Here is a 20,965-nt window from a genome sequence, read left to right on the forward strand (position 1 = left end):
TGATCATTCGATTTTATTTTAAAACTTTACAGGTATACTCTATATTATATGGACTATAACATATCAAAAATTTAGGACGATCAAAGATGATTAAAAAAATATTAATTTTTATGTACAAATCATATCTATACATATATTCATGCACAAATAATACGAAAACACCCAACAATAATTCTGATACCAATATAGGGAAAATAAGAAATATTACACATCGAAAATAAACATATTTGGATATACCTTTTACGCTGAAACCGAATCTATAAATCATGTGGGTGAATCACATATCTCTATTAATATTTTTGAGTAATTTCTAGCAATGCAGTAGAGCTACTAGAAAATTATCTACACTCTTTACAGTACAAAAGCTATTATGTGTCTCTAGGAAGCTTCCCCAGTTGGAAAATATAGAAAATTTTATAGAAATAGAAAGAAGAATGACTTGGTCTGGGTCTCCACATGTGTAATTGTCAACCAAAATAAACTCCACTCCAGCAGAGGAGACAAAGTAGTAGTAGTTGTATCTTCATCATTTCACCACTACTAGTATATCATTTGCTTCCACATTCACAACGAAGATGTACATATAACCACCACAAATATAGATACATATACATAAAATTACAAAACACTAGTTAATTTTCAAAAATACCCATATTTGTTGGTGGTGAGGTAATAATAATGGAGGTGTGGTCATGCCCAACAATCCCAACTTTGCAGAGGCCTTGGTGGTGGAGGTGGGTTAGTATTGGAGGAGAAGAAGAAAGGAGGAGGAAGAGAGAGTTATGTAGCTCTGTATTTTCTGCTCTTCTTTATTACCTCTTCTATGCTTTCTTCTCTTTCTTCTTTGCTGTAGGTATGTACCCCCCTCTCTTCCCTCTCTCTGTCTCTTCAGAATATGAATTGCTATGACCTCTCTATCTCTCTCTCACACACACAGGATTTATGAGAATATATAATGGAACATATAAATCCCAAACTCCCTTACAAATCTACTTGGGATAGACTATTAAATTTGTCCATAAAATTTTAAAGATTTGATTACACTTGACATTTTTATATTTTTATTAAAATTTCATATTATTTATTATAAAATCTCATATTATTTATTTTCTCTTTTAATTATAATAGTTAACTTTTTAAATTTTAAATCAAGTTGTCTAAAGTCTCAATAAAATCAAAATGGCTTAATATACATAACTTCTAAAGTATGTATTTTTTGTTGCATTTTGGTCTCCAAAATATACATTTTGTTTCATTTTTTATTCTTAAAAGCAGGTGCTTTATTACATTTTGATCCTTAATCTTTTAATTTTTTTTCCCCCCTCCCTTGCATAGTTCCAAAAAATACATTTCTTCCCGTTATTAATATTGAATTGTATTAACACGAACTAAACTATAACAATCACATATGCTAGAGATAAGAGTGAAAAAAAATTAAAAATTAAGAATTAAAGAGTATAATAGAAAGCATATTTTTAAAACTATTACGTTGTGTTTGGTTGAGAGTTTTGAGAAAGGATTTGAAAATAAAAAGAAAAAGGTAGGTGAAATATAAGTAAAATATACATACATTTCACGTTATTTCACACACCTTTTTTATTTTTCTTTCCAAATTTCTTCTCAAATCTCTCAACCAAAAACAACATTAGTGTAATTAATCATAATTAATTATTACATGTCTTGGCCGTCATCCTTATTTGTTAAACTAAAAACCTCGAGGGTCTTAATGTATTCACACAGAGCTTCCTATGTACATGTTGATATACACAATGTTGCTTATGCAGTTATTTTAAAAACACACCTTTTTTTGAACAACCCAAATATATTAAGAAACCAAGGCTAAAGCCTTACAAAGTCCTTCAGGATGGTTACACACCCAATTAGAGGGAAGAACACCTTTAAGAAAGTCCCTAGCAGTCCAATGAGCTGCTTTGTTAGCCTTACGAGGAGTCCACAAAAAAGAAAGATTACACTGGTTAGCTAATCTTCGAATATCCTCAATGATAGGAGCACAACTCCAGGGTGGATCATCCTCAGAGACACTTAAGCGAATGACTTCTTTGTTATCACCGACAATCTCCACATGAGACAGGTTTAGATCACAAGTCAAAAGGCACGCCCATCTAATTGCCATAGCTTCGCCTTGCATGACTGACCCCATTTCCTCAATTCTGACCACCCTATCCAAAAGAGTGCCGGTGGACGATGATTTTGTATAAAGTGACTGGCAGATTCAAAGTGGTCCTTCTCGACTGTGTAGATGGTGGCAACCGAATCAACGGGGTGATGATTAAAAGCGAAATTGTTCCTGCTCTTCCAAATGTGCCACGCCAACCAAAGGATCTTGCACAAATAATCCACTCGATCATGCTTATTTTCGATAGCCTGATACACCTCACACATCCATTGCTGAATCGAGCCAATGGTTCCTTCGACGAGAGAAATGTTTAAGCTGCTTCCAAACTAGACTGCCCACGTCCATTCACACCCACATAAAAAGATGCTCCACAGTCTTTGTTTCCTTATGGCAGATGGGGCATAAAGCATCCTTTGCGCATCTATGTTGAAAAAAGATTAGCTTTAGAAGCTAGGAGATTGTTATAAGCCCGCCACAAAAAATGCCGAAGTTTGGGAGGGATTGGAAGGTCCCATAGAAATTTCCAAACATTCTCTGGAACCTAGAAGGATGATGACACCTTAATACCAGCTTGAGTTTGTTGATGCTCGAATCCTACTTGATACCTCGACTTGACTAAAAAATTGACTCTCAAATCATAGTGCCAAATTAGGCAATCATCTTGGTTGATAATTGCGATGGGGGTCGCACAGATCTCAACTGCCTTCTCCGAAGACACCAAACTATGCACCAGAGCTTTGTTGCAGCTTTTGGTATTAGGATTAATAGCCTCATTCACATTGGTTACGGAGCAGCCAATAGGTGGACGAGATTTAATGCGGAAATCTTGAGAAAAAGCAACCCATTTGTCAGTCCAGAAATCAATGGGTTGCCCATTGCAAACCTGCCATCGAACCTCTCGATTTAACACCTCATAGCCCTCCAAAATACTTGCCCAAGTCCACGATGCCTTAGCACATTTTCTAGCATTCAAAAAATTTGAGTGTGGGTAGTACAAGCCCTTGAGAAATTAAGCACAAAAGGAGTGAGGGTATTTGCACAGTCGTCATCCCTGACAAGCTAATAATGCTTTATTAACAGAGCTGAAGTCCTGGAAACCCATCCCTTCTTTAAGCTTTGACATGGACATCGTAGTCCACGAGGCCCAATGGATGCCTCGACTTTGCGGATCACCTTTCCATCAAAAATTACTCAACAAAGAGTTCAAATCAGCACAGAGTTGTTTGGGAAAAAGGAAGCAAGCCATCGCAAAAGTGGGGATAGCTTGAGCAACCAATTTAATGAGAATTTCCCGGCCTGCATGGGATAATAACTTAAGCTTTCACCCTTGAAGTTTTTCCTATACCCTTTCCACAATAAAGTTATAGGTCCCCACTTTTGATCTCCCCCAACATGTGGACAGCCCAAGATATGTAGATCTTTCTTTGACAAGGGCAATATTCATAACATCACAAATTTTTCGTTTAAAAGCCAATCCAAAGGAGAACTGGATACCTGACTTTCCAAAATTGATTCGGTGGCCTGAAGCGTTATTGTAAACATCTAAGGCTCTAAGGATTTTGTGGCATTGGTTAACATTCGCTTGAAGGAATAAGAGAGCATCGTTTGCAAAAAACAAATGTGACAAGATTGGGCATGTTCATCTAGGTTGAATCCTCGAGAATTCCATAGCCCTCAAGCTTCTGTGAAGAAGTTTAGACAACACCTCAATCACCAAAAGGAATAAGTAAGGGGAAAGAGGATCCCCTTGTCGGATTCCCCGAGAGGGCCTAAAAGCAGTTCGTTCAGCTCCATTAGCAAAGACCGCAAATGTAACTGTAGAAACACATTGCATGACCCAGTTGACCCATTTCTCATGAAAGCCCATCCTTTGCATTATGGCTTGAAGAAAATCCCATTGAACCCGATCATAGGCTTTGTTAAAATCAAGTTTGACGGCCATATTCGATTGTTTGCCCTTATTTTGCAATTTTAGGAAATGAAAAGCTTCATGGGCTACAAGAATATTGTCTTGGATCATTCTTTCGGGCACAAAGGTGAATTGATTGGGGGATATGATCTTACTAAGCACACACTTCAGTCGGTTGGCCAAAACTTTTGTGATGATCTTGAGCGTAAAATTGCATAAGCTAATTGGTTTAAAGTGTGACAGTGATTCCAGAGCTTTAATTTTCGGAATTAAAACCAAATTAGTGTGGTTTCAATCTTTCGGCATAAAACCATTCATGAAGAAACTGTGGACTGCTATACAAACTTTAGTCCTAATCTCAGCCCAATATCGATGGCAGAAAAATCCAGGATACCCATTAGGTCCAGGGCCCTTAATAGAGCCCAATTGAAACATCGCCACCCGGATTTCTTCATTGGATACCTCTTTGATTAACCGAAGGTTCATCTCATTTGTGATGACTTGATTCACCACACTCAAGGCCTCTGTCATATCTCGATGACTATCAGAAGAAAACAAGTCTACAAAATAATTGTGTACATAGGCATTAATATTCTCTTCCTATTCAATCCATAACCCACTTTCAGATTTGAGGCATACCAGTTGGTTCCTCTGTCGGTGTTGGGTGAGTGTTGCATGAAAAAACGCGATGTTTCTATCCCCAAACGATAGCCAATTAACCTGAGAACGTTGATGAACGAACATTTCCTCCTTGAGTAACAGATCTTCGAGCTGAGATTGTATGAAACCTTAGTCTTGGTAATTCTGAGGTGTGGGAGGAAGGCCTCGAAGGTGGGCCAACTGGCATTTACAAGCAGCAATCAACTTCTTGTTATTACCAAACTTAGTTTTACTCCAAGTCAACAGATCTCTCCTGCAAGTGTTCAAACGTTAGGTCAGTTCGATCATAAAGGATCCAATTGTTGATGAAGCCCAGGCTCGCTTAATAATTTCTCCATACTCTGGTTTCGTAGACCACATGGATTCGAATTTAAAAATCTAAGGGATTCACTTTGGGGGAAGGCAACAGTTAACAATCAATGGGCAGTGGTCTGATCCAATGATACTTTCATGATGAATTTGAGCATAAAGAAATCAATTACGCCACTCGACCGTAACAAAGGCTTTGTCCAGTCTTTCTCGGATATTAGCTTCTCTGACCTGGTTGTTCATCCAGGTATAGGCATTACCTTTGAATTTGAGATCCATTAGAGCACATTTCGAAATCATAAACTGGAAACCTTCAATTTGAGATCTGCTACACACCAAACCACCTTGTTTTTCCCACATTAAGCCTACTTGATTGAAATCACCAACACACAGCCACAAGTAATAATTGCTACGAGCTTGGTTTATTAAAAGCTTCCAAAATTCCTTGCGGTTTGATCTAGATGGAGGAGCAAAAATAAAGGATACAACCCACACACTATCCACTCCAACATTACCAATCGTACACCGAATGAGATTTTTTGATCTAAATCTAACATCCAAGCTTACTGAATCCATCCACCAAAGTGCTACGCCACCTGACGCTCCCACTGGATTAACATAGATACTATTTGAAAACTGACATCTTCTGCGAATTCTTTCTAACTTTAATGCTTTATTTTTTTGTATCCATCAAAAACACCATAGTGGGGCGATGGGTTGAACACAATCCTCAGAGGATTTGGACTGTCAAAGGTCGCCCCAACCCTTGACATTTCAGCTGAGAATCAACATGGAGCGTGTGGCTGTTGAGGGCCAGCCACTAGTGCCCATTCTGTGGTCTCAATACCTTCTGTTGGATTAGTGCTAGGGACTTGAGAGCAACAATCGCCTACTCCCTCTTGATCCCAAGCAATGGGAACATGAACCAATGCCCCGTCATCCTCGACAGTTAAGTCTTGTGGCAAGCTGGTACGAGGCTTATTGTGTTTGGGAGGTTTCTTTCTTCTCGCGTTACGAACTAGCTTCCTTTTCGGCTCTGGAGTTTGCAAATGAGAGGAGCCAATTGCACCAGCAAAACTAAACTTACTCCTTTTGGGCTAAGATGTGTCAACTAAAGCTTCAGAAGCCTTATGTTTAATGGATAAGTCTTTGAAGAAAGATGCCATGCATTTATCAATAGTCTGGTCTACAAAAGACACTTTAGTTGGGCTGGAGTTTGGGCTAATTTCCTCAATTCCAATTTTATTGATAGGCCCAATTCCACTTTTATTGTTGAGGGTTGCCTTTATTAACAAATTGTGATCCACAGGTTCGGTGATGAAATATTGAGGCCTAAGCCCAACAGAGGACTGGGTCGAAGGCATCAAAAGCTTGGTTGGTGTAATTTCCTCAGGAGATTCAATTTCCTTCCTGAAATGATCTCTCTCAGTCACTTGGGAAACCTTTATACTCTCTATGACTACCTTATTGGTTGGCACTAGTTGACCACCTCGACCACATCCCTTATCACTAGCTGACCCGATCTCAGAGGAGAAGCATACCTTGGAAGATCGGCTTCGACATAGTCTGTAGCTACCTTAAGGTCTGTAGTGCCTGCAGTAGTAGCATGATCTGTCATGTTGGTTTGGCGTTTGTGAGTCATCTTGCACGTATCATCCATACTCGTCACCATTGGCCGTTGTTTAACCAGGTTTCTTACTCTTTCCTCCGCCGTATCGACCCCGTGGCGTACTTGTTTCAGTAGAATATCGAGTCTAGGAGCTTTGCTAGTTCGAAGCTCCGGACCATAGCTAGAGTTCTTACCCTCCTCACGAGAGACAAACTTGCAAGAAGAATTATCATGTCCCAACCTACCGCAATCGTAGCAAAAATCCGATAATTTCTCATAGTTGTAGAAGACCTAAGATTCCTTGTTCTCAGATCCATGGTGTTGTAGAATAAAACCCCGAGGAAGGGGTTTGGACAAATCCACTTCCACTCTGAGCCGAGAAAACTCCTCTCCAAAAGAAGGCCGTCATGCAAAGCTTCGATCCCTATAAGATTCCCAATTCTCCGACCAATAATCTCACCATTCTGCCTTGTTAGTTTGGCCATGAAGATTCCATGTACCTAAATCCAGAAAGGGCTCCATTTGAAATCCATCTCTTCAACTGATCTCCATGTTGCTAAAGGTTGTAAAACCAACAAATAGCCCGTTACAAACCAAGGAGCCTCTATGAGAACTCTCCGTCGATCTTTGAGATCAATAAAAAAAAGATGTTGTTCGACCAAGAGGATATTGCCAGTTTAGCTCGTATTTTCCAGGCTCCTTAAATGATATTCGAAACCACAGTCTTATTAAGGGTTTTGGGTGCCAAAATCTTCCCTACCAAACAGAGGTTGAAAACCTTAACTTTTTCATCCAACCCCTCTTGAAGGTCCACGCAATCTAGACCGTCTGGTGTAATTGACAAAGTTTCCATGGGGAAATGCCAGGGCTGAGTTGAAGGATAAGACAAAGCGTAACAGCCAAAACTCTCGAAAAGGCTAAACCCTTTCACACAGAAGTTATCAGGGGCTCAAGGAGAGAGGAAAACCTTGGGAAAGGAAAGACCCCAGCAAAGCTACCAAGAAGTAGAGAGAAATCTCACAGAGGAGAGAGAGTAGTGTCCGTTGTTGTTAGTTTAAAACACACCTTTACTTCGATATCAAATGTCATATAAAAAAAATAAATAAATAATAGCAATAAAAAGTGACTAAAAACCCTTTTCAACACCCATTAATTTTAAAAGAGATAATGAAACTTAGTTCGACAGTATACATGACATCTTGAGACTTCATTCTTTTGATGATAATGATCATATATATATATATATATATAATTGTGTTTGTTTTGTAGTTGGGATGACGATAGGAGCAATGGCAGGGGCAGTTTTGGGGATGAAAAGTGAGAGGAAGATTGGATTAGTACATGGGGCTGCTGTTGGAGCATTCACTGGAGCTTCTTTTTCCCTTCACGCCGTTAGTGTTTCGTTTTCTCTCTGGATTTCATTTCATGACAATGAACCTCTCTCTCTCCCTCTCTTCGTGAGTCCCTCTTCATCTTTCTCTTTTTAGAATCCGCTTTAATGACAGTTTCATGCATTTATTTATTTATTTTTAATCTTTTTTTTTTTTTTGGGATCAATCAAAAGAGAACCTCTGTTGATGAAACATTCAATACAAAGTAAACAAGTATTACATCAATAAAGGGAGAGAAAGATGGTGCAAACATCATCATAGTTTACATTTTCAATCACATCTAAGTTGGCATCAAAAAGTAAACACAATCATCTGACAGCACTACCCAAAACTAGTGAGAAACCAACTAAAAAGAAAGCAAGAAAGTAGCAATAACAGTAGCAGTCCACCCACATTATTTATTTATTTTTAATCTATAATTTGTAATTTGGTGTTAGTTCATGACTCGATGTAGTAACCTTAACTTGGTTAAAATAATAGGTGGACTCATTTAAAGTCTTATAAATAAAGGATTTTGTTCGTCTACTTGTAACGATACCGGACTTGTAAAGGCAGCCATACATGTAGAGAGAGAGGGAGAAAGAGATTTGATACTAAAATTTATGAGTGAACTTCCAACTCATGTTTACACTTAAGCTTTATTATTGGGATCTTGGGATCTCGAATTTAAGTGTGAATTTGTGAATGTAAAGAAAAAATGCAAGAAATTCATGATATATATATTTTTTAATCCATAACAAAGATAGGTTATATTACAATTTACATATAGTTTGAACTCAAATTTATGGATGGATTTCTAATTCATGTTTACATATAAATGTGATATAGATTGAGGCTATCACAAGCATTCTGAATCCAACACTAGTGTACCTGGGAGAAAAGTTTGGTCCAGGCATGCATGGTCCAGTAAGGAATCAGGTAAAGCATTGTTTATTCCAAAATCACTATCACATAGCTTTTGGAAGGTCATGAAAAGTAAGATACATAGACATACCTATTTTGGGAAGGTGATTAAAAATTGATTTTTTAATTTTTTAATTTTTTATTTTTTGAAAAAACGTGTAGAAAACATAAGAGATGATGTAATTCAAAATGAATTAAAAGTTAGAAAATAGCTTTTAACCATCTTCCTAAAATAATTGTAAAATACCAAAGGGTTGTTTTGGAAAGTAAGTTAAAAATTAATTTTTTTAATACTTTTTGAAAAAATATGTAAAAATGTAGAGAAATAATGTGACTTAAAATAAGTTAAAAGTCAAAAAGTGACTTTTAACCTTTTACCCAAAAGAGGCCATATACTCGAATCCCGAATCGATTATGACCCCTTCCATTCTAGGTATGTAATGGAGGATTTTTATTGCATATCTAATGATTATGAAATAGGGATGTAAATTTATTATTATTTTAAATTAATCATGCTTGAAATTTATTAGGCAAATTATATTAGTAGTCTTTATATTTTAGTCTTTGTGTCATTTTCATTTCTAATTTTCAATTATCTCGATTTCAGTTCTGAATTTATGATTTTATCTTAATTTAGTCGATTTAATTACATTTTTTTTTATATAGAAAATTTGCACATAAGCGTTGCGTGTCATGTTTTTATACGTAAATTTGTAAACTATTTTAATTTTGTGAGTTCACTTGGTCACAATTTTTCTTATAAAACCTTAATCATTGTTATTAATTGGACCAAATTGATACAAATTTAAAATTAATGATTAAAATTGAACTAATTGAAATGATAGTGACAAAAATGACACAAAGAGTAAAATGTAGAGACTGCTGATGTAATTTACTTAATTTATAAATAATTAGGATGTGAATGCTGATGATGCTGATCAGGTGGCCACTGTTGAAACAAACAATCAAGTCCCAAGATTTATAGACAGAAAGGGAGGCAATGCTTTACATAGAGGTTCAATACTTGATAAGCTCCCAAAGACTAGAATCACAGATAAGAATATCTATGAGTCTTCAAGAAATAGAATCTCCTGCTCAGTTTGCCTTGAGGTATATATATCACCTTCAATTTGATACTTTAATTAGTTTTGGAATGATAATATCGGACGGGATTGGACATGAAAGAAAAATATACGACTATTCATGTTATCTGATGCAGAAACAGTTTGGATTAGATACTTGAATTACAAGTCTTGTCTGGAAAATCTCTCATTATTGAGAAGCTATTAAAGTTTCTTAATATTATCCACACTCCAAATTTGTAGACTTTCAAGATGGTAGCCTCAAGATAAATGAATAGAGAGGGAACTTAATATTTTTGGAGTATCTACACAATGTTGAGCATGAGCCCTTATACAGACATATATGACAAATTATGTGTACCTCATGGTTAGGCCATACCATTTATACTACATGTTCAAGACCATGTGTTCCTAATGGTTTTCAATACCATGTGCCTCTCATGGTTAGACCATGTGTAGATGGACCATATGTATCATATAACCCTCAAAGTTAAGCCAGACCATGTGTACTATGAGGTCACACCATGTATACTTACCACATGATTTCCAACAAGACACAAGCAAGAAAATATTGGGTGATTTTTCACTTTTAGGAGGGAGATTGTTACTAATGAAAGATACATGAAAGTTTTGATATTTTGCTTTTAATTATTATATTTAATAAATTAAATTATATATTGATATATATACATTCAAAAGTTATTTAACTAACATAATTACAATAGGGCGGAGAAATTGGATTGGGAAAAGCAAATTCCATCCTCACTTTAATTTTATTTTTATTTTTTTATCGATGAAAGAAACATGATAAATTACTATTTCTACCTTAGTTTTTTATTCGTTTTTGGAAAGTCTAGGAACCCGAAAATGACCTGATGACACATTTACAAATCCCACTATATTTTTATTTCATGAGAGATAAAAATATGAGAAATTATATATATATGAATTTTTACTTTTATTAAATTTTTAACAAATTAAGAAAATGGGATTGGGAAAATAAATCTGGTCCCCTCTCTATTTTATTAGATTTTACTTTATTTATCTTTGTATTTTTACATTATTTGCATTAGGTTTGGTCTATTTAAACATTACTAAAAAAAAATTACCCATAATTATACTAAAATTATGAATTTTGTTGTATTTTTTTTAAATCTTATGAAAGATTGGTGTATTTTACTCTTTATTTAATTTTTTTTTTTTAAAGTATAAAAAATAACCTAGAAAAGATTGGTGTTTATACGAAGGAGGCCCGCTAGTTCTTATGCCCACTAGTGTTTTTTGGATATTTTTTGGATAAATTTTCAGAAATATAGAGAATTATAGTAGGAATGGCTCCCTATAAATTGAGTACACGCTTGAACTTTTTCAATCATAAATTTAGATAAAAAAAAAAAATTAGAAAAAAGGAAAAAAAAGAAAAAAGGAAAAAGAAAATCAAGAGAGAAAAAAAACAACGTTTATTAGTGATAAGCCCATTTGTATGAAGAAATATGGTATTTAGATTCAATGATTAATCTTAATTTCTTTTTTTTTTTGTGATAATAACCTAATTAATGAAATTATTTGGTGTGAAATTATTATTTTGAAGGAGTTTTTTTGTCACTTTTACGTTACTGCCACCAACCGATCACTGGCATTGGAAAAATGTCCGAAAAAGTCGCTGCCACCGGCGACCGGTGGCGGAAATGATATGGATAAATATGTAGATTAGGTGGATTGATAGAAAGATAGATAAGGATAATATGATTTTTAAAATTATTTTATCTTTTTGGCAACAAAAAAATAAGCCTAGGACTATTGTCTCAAAAATTTTAAAATTGAATTTCTAACCCGAGCCTTCAAAAATTTAACTTATATTTTATTAACATTATCTTTACCTATTCTTTTTTACTTTCTAAATTTTTATACAAATTTATAATCATAACATATCCTTAAGATCTCCATAAATTTTTCAATAGAAAAATTGGGTTATGTAACAAAATTGTTTATTATTTGGATAAGTTCATACATAGATCCCAAAACGTGCACGACTTCTAACATTAGCTTTAAACACATAACTTTATTTAAAAAAAAAATTTCTTGTGTATTTCTTTTATTTGATAGGATTTTGAAGTTGGAGAAGTAGCTGAAAAGTTGCCAATATGTCTGCACATGTTTCATCGACGTTGCATTGCTAAATGGCGCGTCAGGCACCGGTCTTGCCCCTTATGCAGAACCAACCAATAACACTGGGAAAATTACCAATAGGGGTTATTTTTGAGATTTATTATCCATTAAGTTCTATTGATAAATTTATCTAGTCTGTTGTTTTTATAAATAAATTTACCGTAATAAATTTATCTGTGTCTTTGTTTTTATGAATAAATTTATAATGATAAATTTATCAGTCTTTTGTTTTTATAACGATAAATTTATCAGTTAGGACCTGTAGGTAAATAAGTCTAATTAATAGAACCGATTGCTTAAGTGTTCCTAACACTTTGACATTTCATTTTTTAGCTATTTTTTCTTTTTATTTCGAAGAATTTTTAATTTTTTTATAAAATGTTTGGAAGAAATTTTTTTTATTATTAAAAAAAAAGAGTGTAAAAGGTAATGTGATCTTTAAATTTTTTAAAGATGTCTTCTAGAGTTAAATTTACCTCCAGTTCTCAAATCGGATGGTGTTGTTCCGGCTTATATGAAATTCATCACAATAATTTGAACCGTTTAATTTGTAAGGTCTTCTATATCATCTATGAAAAAAAATTATATCGATTTGATAATTGTAATTTATTTATTTATTATATTTATTTCTAAAAAATTAAATGCTGAGTGCATTTTTAAAATAAACTATCTATTATTTTTAAACAAACATAATAAAATAAAAAATTTACAATTACTGAACTAATCTAATTTTTTTTTTTTATAAATAATATCCATAAAGAATTTTATAAAATAAAATATTTAAATTATTAAAATAAAATTCACGACCTTACTTACCCAAAGAACAACCTCCAGCCCAAACTGGGGGCAAACCCATCCCATATATTCTATAAAAAAAAAAAAAAAAAAAAAAAAACGTGCACTGAAAAATTAATGTGTTAAGTTTGTTATTTTTGTACGCTCGTGTATAAACTATTTCTATTTCGGGTCCCACTAAGTTATGTCATTTGTAAAATTAATTATTATAAATATTATAATTAAATTCTAATCATAACTATAAAAAATAAATAAAATCATAATCAAACACTATCTAAGATATAACTAAAGATTTTTTAGATTCTAATCAAAATAATGTCATAATTAACATCATAATAAGTCATAACAAATATCACAATGGGCTATTTTGAAAAGATAGTTATAATCAGTTTTTTTTATAAGAGAGAAAGTGGATTATAATCTGGGAAGTGGATTTCCCAAAATAGGCCAATGTGTATAATCAAGTCATAACTGACATCGCAATAAATTATAACTAAATACCACATATGTCGTAACTATAGAATTTCCCCTATTTGGGTTTAGCCTCTTTCATAAAATTAAACTAAAAATAAACAGTAAAAATTTATTATTAAAACCTCATGAGTTCCTAACATTCAATTTTCACATCCAAATACAAGGATATACTAGACAATACCCAATATAACAAGTCAAAATTACAAGCCTTTAACATAAACTACATCACTGCCTAATATAAGAATCCTCATAACTATTTTAATGAAATAAACAGCTGTGTTTTAAACTGAGATGAGAATCCACTTCACCTTTTTCTGAGAATTCATGCAGCCCAATAAAATTATTTGAGGCGAAACGACAACTCAGCCACTTTGAAGCGAACCACAAATTCAAGGGAAGGGTCCATAAACTCGTTATCCATTTTAGTTTGGTGCATCGCGGCTGTAGTAATGATCCAATGTCTTTGCTGGTATACGGTGGAGAAGCTCAGGGGGAAAGATACAAAGCAGTGTCCATGCCAAATCAAGCGACTGGAAAATGTTCCGGGTATCATAGGCCCCTTGAGCCTCAAATTTCTTCTCAAATTTGTCCAGGAACTCCAAATAAAGCTACATTTTTTTGAAAAATCAAAAAAATTAGAGATTAAAAAAGGAAAAAGAAAAAAGAAAAACAGTTATTATTTCCTGATATAAGCAATAAATTAAGAAATATGGTCAGAAAGAGAGAGAGAAAGAGACCAGATCCTCAGAAGAAAGTGCCTCTTCTCCAACTACAGCTTTCATTGCTTGAACATCCTTTCCAATGGTCTCTTCGAGTCATTCCCTCACCAATAGCACTCTACAACAATATAGACAGTAAGCTCAAAATATACCTCCAGAACTTTTTGTTTTGTAACATCATTGCAAGAGCCTGCTTGACCCAAGACCTGACATTCAGACTTACCACATTAATTAATGAATCAATATCTTGGTGATTATAGACCCCATAGCATATGTATTTATATACATATATCCATCCTTCATGCATAAAAATGGAGATAGAGTGCCACCATAAAAGCTTACCTTCATTAATCGGGAAAGTGACGGGAGTACATTAATAGGTGGGTGTATCTGTTGAACCATAGCCTTTTACAATGAGGAATCATTGTTAGTTGTATAAATGAAAATGAAATTAATATTTATATTTATATTTGATTGAAATATATATTTGTTTATTTATTTTAATGTCTATGTGGCCATTTTAACTAGGGTGAAACGACAATAAATCTCAAAATGTGATCTTGTGAATTATTCAATCCTCTTTTTTTTTTTTTCTTTTTTTTTCTTTTTATTTATTTATTATTTTTTTTGTGAACTCAAAGGACTCATTAAAATGAAAATTACACAAAATGATAGTCACTTACATATTTAGATTTAATTTTTTTAAGAATAAAATTGGATTTCTCCAAATGTAAAATTACAAATTTGGGCAATCCTCATTATAGAAGTTTTGAATTCTCCCTCATTTTGGAACAAATCTCCCATTATAAACAAAAACGTAATACTTTAATGTAACACTTAAGTGCAAGACACTAACTCTAGTCCAGTGGAGTGGATGATTCAATTTACATGACTACGAAACCATTTTAGGTATATTTTGATTATTCGAACCGTTTAACGTATGGCAAATTATTCAGACAAAAAAAATTACTTGATCAAATATCGATAGCTAACCTATTAACGTACCTATGGTCTTGGTTTTCTTTATCATTGGCTATTTCCTCCCGTATTAATGTACCTCCATGTTCTTCATTCAACAGTTTCTCAAAATAGTTCTTCCACCTCTCCTTAATTTCTTCGTCCTTCACCAATACCTTAGAATCCTCACTCTTGATGCATTTAACTTGATTAAAATCTCTTGTTTTTTTTCATTTATCTTAGCAAGTTTGTATACTCTCTTCTCTCCTTTCTTACTATCTACTTTAGTGTATAGGTCATCATAAGCTTTTAACTTAGCCTTTTTCACTACTTTCTTGACATCCTTATTAGCCAATCTATAACTCTTAAGGTTTTCCTCAATTCTATCCTTTTGTCATTTTTTAAAGCACTATTTTTTTTTGCTTTAACTACCGCTTGAACCTCTTCCCTCCACCACCAAGTTTCACTAGAGTTGGGTCATTTCCTTTCGACTTTCTAAGAACTTCTCTTGAGATTCTCATTATATACAATTGGCCATCGAGTTCCACATAGTGTTAACATCATCTTCCAAGTCCCAAGTACCTTCTTTATCCATTTTATTCTTATATATTTCTAGTTTATCCCCCTTTTAGGTTCCACCATCTCGTTCTACGACACACACTATCCTTCCTAGCTTGATATTGCCTTTTAAAGCATAAATCTCGTACCAAAATCCTATGTTGAGACATCAGGCTCTTTCCAAGAATCACCTTACAGTCACTGCATTTTAGACGGTCCACTTTCCTCACTAAAAAGTAATCTATTTGTCTTTTGACTGACCCACTCTTAAAAGTTATCAAATGTTCATCTCTCTTCTTATACATAGTATTGGCCACCAATGGGTTAGAAATGTAACAACCTCATTCCGTAATTAGCTACTAATCCATAATTAAGAATGCTAAATAAGTGGTTAAGCATAATTATGTGTTAATTGTGTGATTTATGTGTTATTTAAATTCTTATCTGTTAGCTATAGGAATATATGTTCAGAATAATGCTTTGTGCTATTAATTGAAGCCCTTATCGGCATCTGAACACGAAATTCACTAAGTCAATGTATTATTTAGAAATTTTAAAATTTTATGGTAAGTTTCGAGGTCAAATAATTAGAATAAATTAATTATTAGAATACATTCATACACACATTTCATCATCTATAAGCCTCCAAACCGTGCAGAGAGAGAATGAGAGAGAGTGAAGTTGAATTCAAAGCTAGGAGAAGTAGAATTAGGAGAAAATTGGAGAGTGAAGGTAAGGAATTCAACTTTTAACTTTTGTATTTGAATTACCAAAAGAAAGAATTCAAGGGAACTTAGAGATCAAATACTTGAATTGGACTTAAGAGGTAGAAATACGGTCAACACATGCATGCATGCATAACTCTTGGATTTTGATTTTAGTTTTTACTCAATTCTTACATGCAAGTGTTATTTTTGTCAAATTATGAGAGCTCACTATGATTCCACACTTAAATACTTCATTTGTGCATGTTTTGGAAGTTTTGAATTCATATCATTATATGCATATGAATATACATAAAGTTTCAACTTGATTTTGAAGAATTGACTTGCTTTTGGGCTTTGATTTTGAGAATTGAACTTCATTTCATGTTTTTACACAAGTTAATAAGTGTTTTCTAAAGTTTTGGCCCAAAAGAATGAGTTTTGGTAACTTGAAATTGGATTTTGAACTTGAAGTCAAATTTTGGAAATCCAGAATTTGGTCGCATCGATTGAGTGATCAAACCGTAGCTTAAACACAGTTTACATGCTCTCAGTACTTTTGCACTCGAGTCAGTTAGCTTAGGCGACCAAATATTCACTCCAGCAAACTCATCTTTTCAAGACACATGGCTCGAGCAACCAAAAGTTGGCTCAAGCCTAGATTTTCAACATCTAGTACTTTTGCAGACCAAGGGATCTGCTCGAGCAACCAAAGCATTGCTTGAGTGAGCTGTCCCATTTTTTGAAAATTTTGCAAGTGTTTCAAAGTACATAATTGCATTATCATCCCATCCTAGGCATTCTTAAACCCTGGTTTAGGCCATAATAATAAGAATATGAATTAGAAACACACTAAGGAAAGATTGTAATAAGTTAGGTATCTATGAAACGTGTGTATTTCAATGTGTATCTGTCAAGTGTTTGTGTAGGTCACGTGCCATCGTCTACCTGATCGGTCTGATTTGTCTAAGTTATCTGTTCTATCTCTAGAGTTATCTGTGAGTAACAAGCTTGTAAAGATATATTCAATTATAAGTATTTTCTGACTGATATGATAAGTTCTATTTTATGAAATGATTTTTTTGTATAGATAAATTATTGTCCAATTCCTAAAATGTATCGTGGCATCCTTAGCATCATGTGTATCTATTATCTGTTATCTGTTACCTGGTACTAGAGATCTCTATGGGTTCCAATCATGGAACTATTTGTGAAACCTATATGATTATCTGTACGATTGTGCACAATTATATGTCTGATCTGAATATGGGTCTTAATGACCATTTACTCTGTATATGGGTCTTTATGACCAGTCTGTTCTGCTAGCTAATGGATATACCACATATGACTGAATATTAATCTAAAAATGCATCTGACTTTGAATTTGATTGTAACAAGCCCGCGGGGGACCTCGCTACAGCTCGGACTCGACTTTGTGGTCACGGTTCTAAATCTGAACCAAAGAGTCCAAATCCGGCAAATCGTTTTAAGAAAACAGATTTTTGAAAGAAGTGCCAAACATGGACTGCTTTGCCAGATACAGAGTCGCCACCTAAATATTTTATTTTGGGAAATTTAGGAAATCCTGACTCGGTGCCAAAAGGCCACGTGTCCGTCATCACCAAAGTTGCCTCGGCTCGGGAACTTGGGTACGATTGGGGAAGGTCACTTCGTGAGCACCCCCGCTCGCCCGGTCATAGACCGGCCTCTACTAACCATGATATCAATTTTTGAAAACATTGCGAGTTCTTATTCCGGTTATTAGCCTAGGTTACTATGTGATGCACACAACATATAAGTATAGACTGGGTCGTCCGAATTGGAACAAAACATTTCATGCTTGTTTATTTGAAAATGGTTTGATGATGCTACTCGCAAGTAGGCTAAGACGTGGAATTGCCACCCTTAGGTGGGCTTAGAAAACATGATTTTGCCACTATCTAGTGGGCTTAAAACACACATTTAATGAATTATTCCAATTCAAATAACCCAACCTTCACCCACAGGCATTCAGGCAGTTATATCACATAAGCATATAGCCTCATGGTAAGCATGCTATTCATGGCAGTCACTCACACGCATGCAAGGATGCTAAAGCATAAAACTTACCGAGTACTCCAAGCCAAAATGGAAATTACATTAGAAATCATGCATGATCCTAAGTATACAAAAATGCCTAATGCAACACATGCAAAATGCAACTATAGCAGGCTCGGCTATTCTAAACATGGCATATGAAATGCTACAGCTAACATGTATTCAATTTGGAATTGAAAGTACAATGCAGTTAGTATGATGCGCCGAGCCCGGTGCATGCAATACATATGAATGATGCAAACATGCTGTCATACTATATGCTAATTTAAACATGCCCTAATCTAACCATCGTAAGCTGGTAAATAAAAGGGAGAAAGACGTGGGGTTAGAAGACATACATCACACTCACGCACACTTATTACAACATTGCCCTCGCGCAGAGGGTCCGAATAAATATACAGTCCCAATATTACAGTCCAAATGAAAGAATATTACAGTCCAAAATATTACAAAATTCTAATTAATTAATGAATTAACTAAGAAAGCAAATAAAACTGGCATGCAAGCCAGGGACTGCCTTGCTTCTGATGGATGATGCATGTCCGGGTCGTCTTGCGCGGAAATCCACCGGAATGCCCCAATTAGCCTCTGTTTACACCTGTTCTTGAAATGCGTGCCAAGCCCCAAAAGTTTGCTAATTCCTGATTTTACTGCAACAGAGAGCAGGAAAGGGGCATAACAATGTATTTGCACAGATATATGCATGTCTCGACCCTCGTGCCACCAATCACGCATACCGAGGCATGATGGCAGAGGAGTCGAACTGCACAACTCAATATAGGTTGAATGCACATGAAACTACAGCTAAAACCTAACTCCATCATGGATAATCCGGAATGTCGGTGACTAGGGAATTGAGACACATTCCGTCACTCGGAGTACGAAATGTACCTCGTTTCCCGTGCCCGGGCTAACTCCTATTCCGGACACGATGCAATATGCATGATATGCATGAAATGCAACTAAGATGCAATCCTAACATACACAATGCTATGGAATGACCTGCCTCGAAATGCGTGCACACGGGCACGCAAACCGAGACGATGATATGTGTCTCGAAGTACGTGCACGTAGGCACGCAAACCGAGGCGATGATATATGTCTCGAAATGCGTGCATACGGGTACGCAAACCGAGGTGATGATATGTGTCTCGAAATGCGTGTACACGGGCATGCAAACCGAGGCGATGATATGTGTCTCGAAATGCGTGCACACGGGCACACAAACCGAGGCGATGATATGTGTCTCGAAATACGTCCACACGGGCACGCAAACCGAGGCAATGATATGTGTCTCGAAATGCGTGCACATGGGCACGCAAACCGAGGCGATGGTAAATGCAATGAAAATGACTAAAATGGCATGGAAAACATAACATGGACTTATACTAACATGAGGGAACCTCAGCTACACTCACATAAGGAGCCGGTTGATGAAAATGAAGTTCTTCGAAATGCGTGCACACGGACACGCAAACCGAGGCAATGGCATACGCAATGCAAATGACATGGAAATGACAAATGGGCTTACACCAACATGAGTGAGCCTCAGCCACACTCATATAGGATGCCGGTGGATAAAAACAGGGTGCCTCGAAATGCGTGCACATGGGCACGCAAACCGAGGCAATGATGGAATGCTGTGAAATGACATGGAAATGACAAGTGGGCTTATACCAACAGGAGTGAGCCTCAGCCACACTCACATCGGATGCCTGCGGGTAAAAAAAAAGAGTGCCTCGAAATGCGTGCACACGGGCACGCAAACCGAGGCGGTGAATATGCAATGCAAATGACATGGAAAATGCAACATGGACTTATACTAACATGAGAGGGCCTCAGCCACACCCACATAAGATGCCGATGGCAGAAAATGAAGTGCCTCGAAATGCGTGCACACGGGCACACAAACCGAGGTGACGCAAAAGCGATGCGAATGACATGGAAAATGCAACATGGACTTATACTAACATGAGAGGGCCTCAGCCACACTCACATAAGATGCCGATGGCAGAAAATGAAGTGCCTCGAAATGCGTGCACACGGGCACGCAAACCGAGGCAACGCAAAAGCGATGCGAATGACATGGAAAATGCAACATGGACTTATACTAACATGAGAGGGCCTCAGCCACACTCACATAAGATGCCGATGGCAGAAAATGAAGTGCCTCGAAATGCGTGCACACGGGCACGCAAACCGAGGCGACGCTAAAATATGATGAAATGTGGCAAAAATGATATGCAAGCATACTAATGGAATTTCAGCACTAAAATATGGGGGAAAACAGTCCCGAAATGAAACGAAATGACATGAAATGCAAGGAAACGTCCCGAAATGCAACATTAGGCACCCGAAATGGCCTATAGCTATGCCAAACATGTACAATATGGACATGTAATGCAAAGACAGATAGCATGCAAAATCATGACATACAAGATGATCAATGAAGCAAGTATATTATGGAGGGCTCAAACAGGGTTGAACCCTTA

At 35.6% G+C, this 20,965-nt stretch overlaps 2 long non-coding RNA genes and 1 pseudogene across 3 annotated transcripts; 2 read left to right on the plus strand and 1 right to left on the minus strand.

Moving 5' to 3' along the window:
* Positions 1–459: 459 nt before the first annotated feature.
* LOC114263627 (uncharacterized) lies at positions 460–8,934 on the plus strand. The gene is made up of 3 exons (XR_014332017.1): positions 460–853; positions 7,894–8,081; positions 8,844–8,934. It is a non-coding gene; the product is annotated as an uncharacterized LOC114263627 (long non-coding RNA).
* Positions 8,935–9,833: 899 nt separating this feature from the next.
* LOC145792583 (uncharacterized) lies at positions 9,834–12,387 on the plus strand. The gene is made up of 2 exons (XR_014332018.1): positions 9,834–10,028; positions 12,107–12,387. It is a non-coding gene; the product is annotated as an uncharacterized LOC145792583 (long non-coding RNA).
* Positions 12,388–13,518: 1,131 nt separating this feature from the next.
* On the minus strand, positions 13,519–14,764 carry LOC114263634 (V-type proton ATPase subunit B 2-like; annotated as a pseudogene). The gene is made up of 3 exons (XR_014331634.1): positions 14,500–14,764; positions 14,176–14,275; positions 13,519–14,046 (listed from the first exon to the last, which is right to left on the minus strand). The product of XR_014331634.1 is annotated as a V-type proton ATPase subunit B 2-like (transcript).
* Positions 14,765–20,965: the final 6,201 nt, after the last annotated feature.

Source organism: Camellia sinensis, chromosome 6 (assembly GCF_055761805.1).
Source record: "Camellia sinensis isolate YWXY chromosome 6, ASM5576180v1, whole genome shotgun sequence".
NCBI lineage: Eukaryota > Viridiplantae > Streptophyta > Magnoliopsida > Ericales > Theaceae > Camellia > Camellia sinensis.